The sequence below is a fragment of the Oncorhynchus gorbuscha genome, linkage group LG06, assembly GCF_021184085.1.
Source record: "Oncorhynchus gorbuscha isolate QuinsamMale2020 ecotype Even-year linkage group LG06, OgorEven_v1.0, whole genome shotgun sequence".
Classification (NCBI taxonomy): domain Eukaryota; kingdom Metazoa; phylum Chordata; class Actinopteri; order Salmoniformes; family Salmonidae; genus Oncorhynchus; species Oncorhynchus gorbuscha.
Window position 1 is genome coordinate 81,563,371 of NC_060178.1, and position 6,000 is coordinate 81,569,370.

Below are 6,000 nucleotides of genomic sequence, written 5' to 3' on the forward strand. Positions count from 1 at the left end.
AACTGGCTAGCTTCTGGATCCTCTCACTTGTTCCTGTATTCCAACATGAATCAGTCAGAGCTTCTGACCACATCATGGGCACTTGGGAAGAGAATGCGTGCTTTCTTCTTACTGTACAAGGATATAGTTCTGCTACTGTACCTCACAATCAGCCATGGTCATAAGGCTGCAGTCAAGAGGGCTTTTAAACAGTATGCATGTTCTCCAATACTACCCCAGGACAGAACAACATGACCATTAGCTATGTGTTTTGCAGTGGAGAATTCCCTAGAAAGAAAAAGATAGTAAGGGGGGAAAAGGCTAAATCTGCTATACAGTATATTAACCATCTTCTTCTGAAATGGTTCAAAACGAGGTCAGACATCGAAACCCTGTATCAATCAAACTGATTTATCATCAAGACTCAAAAGCGGAAGTTGGATCTCCTTCCAGAGTCCATCAGAAGTCAAACACACCTGGCTTTAGGACCCAAGTGAAATACAAAAAAAACACTATTGCAATGACGGTAGGATGCCATTTTAAATAAGAATTTGTTCTTAACTGACTTGCCTAGTTAAATAAAAGTACAATTTAAAAAAGTACAACAAATTAAAATATCCAGAATTAACTTCCTTGACAACAGAAACCTGATGACCAAGACTATCCCAAAATGATGTGTATTGTAACATAATTTGTTGTTCCAGTCTTTGGTTAAAATAAGAAAATATAATTTCCTTAGTCAATCTTCATCACTGTTGCGGTAGCCAAGACACATATTTCATCAAAATGTGTTGAGTTGTGTAAGACAGATAGGTGGAGTAAAATGAATTTACCATGCAAGGGAATGATAGCAGGAGTTCTAGCTTCTGTCTGTTGTTCTAGGCACAAGGAATAATACTGTTGCATTGGATACAAAATGCGTTGTGCATTGGGGTCCTCATCAATCAGATCATTTTCTTGTGAAGTTCTGAAGGTCAGTAAAATGCATTAAACCTCACCAGAAGAGATGAGTTATGCTCTCCACTGTCTTTTCATCCTCTCACAACACCCGAGGAAGATATGTTTGCTTTGGAAAAAGATATTCAAGTCATTTAGAAAGTAAATAGAGATATCAACAGCTGTCATTTAACTCTATTCATTTTTGTTCAGCTTCTTGTCAAGAATGCTATGAAATATCATTTTTTCCATCACAGAGATGGGACAGTTTGAGAGATCATCATTTATAACCCAAGTGGACCCTCTACTGTACAATTAACCAATCTGCACAATACAGCCTAAACTGCATTAAAACATCTGCCCAGTTACATCAATGTCAAACCTGTTGTTGCCTACAGTAGTGTTATATTTAATAGCCAGCCAGCAGTCTTCTCAGGAATCAAATCGACCATGATGTAGAACCCTTACAGCCAATCCATAATTGTTTTAGCAAAAAATGTACTTTTCATCGTGATTCCAAGCTTTAATGATGCAAGGCACGGTAAGCTATTCTGCATTCCCACCTGCTGAACAGTACTGTAACAATCAACATTTTGCTGCTTTGTAAATAGAGCTGTCATAGAGGCCATGTCAAGCGGTCGAGGGGCCTTGAAGCCAACTACGGCTTAGTGGAATGAGCATCCAAATCTGTTGAGAAATTACTTTGTAAAGTTGAATGTCCTACGTGACCCTCTTAGCCCTGCACTTGATGGTCATTTGGGGACAGTGGCCCTAATGCACAGGTCAGTGGCTTTTGTAACCAAAAACCAAGGGGTGCTAGGCAATGTGACTACTGCAAAGTAATCTTTAACACACATGCTGTCTCTGAGGGAAGCTGTGGAAAGTTGGCCCCGGCCAGTCGACCTTCCTGAAGGAACTGTATAAGGTAACCCGCTGTTTTTATAAAGGCTTTTACGTTTGCAAAAAAATAATATTTCCCTGAGGTCATTTTTTTCTCTCTTTTACATACAGTTGAGTTGGGTAGAATGTGAAATAGTTAAGAACCATTCTGTTTTTTTAATGCTTTCTCAAGTGTTCTGACAAATGTATCACAGATCTATTTCTTTTTATCACATTGTATCTATTCAGCATATCTGATGCCGACTACATACACATCTCAATCCATCCATTCTGACCAGATTTAGCTGACACAGACCTTTGCAACCAGATAATCACTGGGAAGCTAATTTAGTGCTAACTTTCCATGGTTGAACAGTACATTTATAAAGCTTTCCTGCTGCCCATAAATAACGGACATTGTTGAAACTTATTCTAGCATTCACCGTTGAAGAATGAACAAGGCTCTTCTGTTGCAACCAGTGTTTTTAAGCAATTCAATCAAATCCGAGGTTTAGAATTGAAGACGGGTGGAGGGATGAAAATTGATTTAATCTGGATCCTGTTTTCTTTCTTCCATTTTGTTTTCAGTATACTGAGAGCTCAAAACCCTTTCATGCCATGTGAAAAACCTGCTCCCTATAAAGTGTGTTTTTCCACATCTGTTTCTTTCTGAAGATAAAAAGATATACTCTCAATTTCTCATAAGCAACATTTTCCAGATAAGATGGGTATTTAACAGGATAACTGTTGGCATTTGCCATTGAGTTTTTATTTTTGATATCTAAATTTGTTCATCATCTGTTTGTTCTCCAAGAGTTTAATGCTTAACATATATTGTGCATAAGAGATACACAAAGGAATGCAGATGCATATTTTTCCTGTTAGGATATTGTGTTATAGTTGTTAGCCCATGCTATGCTGAGTGGTTGCATAAGTGTAGGCCTACCACTTGTTAATTAAGAAAAGTCATCACGTTTTGTGAGATTCATTTATTTAGTTTTGTGTACACTTCTTGGCAGTAAATTATCTTTATTTTGGCACCCAAGTTGAGAAACATTGATCAATTAAAGCATTAGGAAAGGAGGAGTCCTTTAAGACCATACATATGCCTGAATATTCAAGATGTGCATTAGTTGTATCATCAATTACTCTTCAGTGTGTGAGGTGATAAAAATATATATAATTTAGCCCTAATAGATGACTACTGTGCCTTATCTTTTACGGTAAGAGGTGTATTGGGATTTCTGTATAGGACTTGTATTTAAACTGGAGATTGATCCTCTACACACAAGGGAATTACCAGTAAAACAGTGCAGAAATGTTTTGACATACTGCCAATGTGCTTCTGTGCTCAGACATATCCATTGATTCATTTATATATATATACTTGCTATGAAACCATTGTTGAAACATGTGTAATTAGATTTAGATTTAAATTAACTTTCCAATAGATCTGAAGAATGTCTCATTTTCCTTCTTAACATGAATCATTAAAAGCTGCTTAAAAAAGAAGAAAAAAGCTATCTTAATATCCTTTTGATATGCATCTTGAACATAAAACATCCTCACTCACCTGCACTGCATTGCTTTCAATAAGCAGGGATTCCCCTAAGGGGCCTTTCCCCCCTTTAAAAGTTACCCTTAGCAGCTGGCATTTGTCAAGATGAGCCTACATTTTTGTTCTTTTAGCTGCATAGCTCTCATGTAAGGGAAACATTAAATGCCCAGTTAGGGACATTGAACTTAAGTAGTTTACTCCAGCTGTCAGAGATTCAGCTCCAGCCTTTTGAAATTGTACCCTGTAGAGGCAATTCTTATTCGTCCAAGCCCCAGATAATAACATTGTACTATAGAGTAGAATTTAAAACTTGCTTTGGCAATAACACATTGCTGTGGGAATTCTTTACAATTTAATGCATTTATCTCAAATGGAGTGGTAATGCAGGTATTATAATGATACTGTACCTACATCAAAAGTATTGTATGTTACAAAGTGGGATTAAGCTGGATTTAATTGTCTTTTTTTGTCAGAAATCTACACAAAATACTCTCTTATGTCAAAATGGAAAAATTTGCCAATTTTTTTTAAATAGAAAATTAAACAATGTATCTGTATCTTGATTACATAAGTATTCAAATCCCTGAGTCAATACATGTTAGAATCACATTTGGCAGTGATTACAGCTGTGAGTCTTTCTGGGTAAATCTCTAAGAGCTTTGCACACCTGGATTGTACAATATCGGCCCATTATTATTTTAAAAATCCTTCAAGCTCTGTCATGTTTGTTGTTGATCAAATCAAATCAAATCAAAGCAAATTTTATTTGTCACATACACATGGTTAGCAGATGTTAATGCGAGTGTAGCGAAATGCTTGTGCTTCTAGTTGCAAGACAACCATTTTAAAGTCTTGCCATATATTTCCAAGCTGATTTAAGGCAAAACTGCAGCTAGGTTATTCCGGAACATTCACTGTCATCTTGGTAAGCAACTCCTTGTGTTTAAAGTCATTGTCCTGTTGAAAGGTGAATTTGTCTTCCAATGTCTGTTGGAAAGCAGACTGAACCAGGTTTTCCTCTAGGATTTTACCTGTGCTTACAACCTGATCTCAGAGCATTTCATATTATTCGGTACCTAAATCGTTTGTGTTTCATATTATATGATATGTTCGTTTTGTATTGTATGTATTAATGTGTGGATGTCCATCACCCATTTCGTATGATATGTTACGAATTTGCAAAATGTGCAAATGTTATGAATTTATGAAACGCACAATATGTTATGAATTTGCAAAATGTATGATATGTTATGAATTCTAGTTAGGTGGCTAGGTGGCCAACGTTAGCTAGCTGGCTAAAATTAGCTAGGTTAGGGGTTAGGGTTAGGGGTTAGGGTTATGTTTAGGATTAGGTTAAAGGGTTAAGGTTAGGGTTAGGGGAAGGCTTAGCTAAAAGGGTTCATGTTAGGGTTAGGGGAAGGGTTAGCTAAAAGTGTTAAGGTTAGGGTTAGGGGAAGGCTTAGCTAAAAGGGTTAATGTTAGGGTTAGGGGAAGGGTTATCTAAAAGTGTTAAGTTTAGGGTTAGGGGAAGGCTTAGCTAAAAGGGTTACGGTTAGGGTAAGGGGAAGGGTTAGCTAACATGCTAAGTAGTTGCAAAGTAGCTAAAAAGTAGTAAGTATTTGAAAAGTTGCTAATTAGCTAAAATGCTAAAGTGGTCCATGATGAGATTCAAACTCGCAACCTTTGGGTTGCTAGACGTTTGTGTTAAGCGCCCACCCATCGACACAGACCAACAACCCTATTTTCATTTTTGCCTTAAGTAACCATCTGTCTTACCTAACCATACCAAACATAACATATCATAATCATTTCTGTTTCCCGGATTTACATTGAAGTCTAGTCTATGAGACCAGGCTGGTGCTTAGCTCTCTTCCGCTTCTTTTTATCCACAAAAACTCCTTGCCAATCACAAGCATACCCATGACATGATGCAGCCACCACCATTCTTGAAAATATGAAGAGTGATGTGTTGTATTGGATTTGCCCCAAACGTAATGCTTTGTATTCAAGACAAAAAGTTAATTTCTTTGCTACATTATTTGCAGTATTACTGTAGTGCTTTATTGCACACAGGATGCATGTTTTGGTCTATTTTATTCTGTACAGTCTTCCTTCTTTTCAGTCTATCATTTATGTTAGTATTGTGGAGTAACTACAATGTTGTTCATCCGTCGTCAGTTATTTCCTATCAGAGCCATTAAACTCTGTAACTGCTAGGAAAACCTCCCTGGTCTTTGTGGTTGAATCTGTGTTTGAAATTCACTGCTCGATGTTACAGGTGTCAAGCTTATGGGCATGTGGCAGCAGTGTGTAGGAGGGAGGGTCCAAGGTGCGAGAAATGTGTAAAAGGGCATGAGACAAATGAATGTGTAGAATTGGGGAAGTAGTGGAATGTGTTAATTGTAGGGGTGCCCATAGAGCTGGGGATCAAAATGTCCCGTGCGAGAGAGGCAGGTTGAGGTTTCCAGGGTTAGAGTAGAGCAGAAGTTGTCATATGCAGAGGCAATGAAGAAAGTAGAGGAAAATGGGTTAAAGGGGAGGAGTGGTGAGAGTAGTAGAGGTATACCAGTACAGAGGGAGAGGGCAAAAAGTTAAATAAGTTTCAGTAAGATTGGGGCCTTACAGATAATTGTATGTCTGGGGTACAG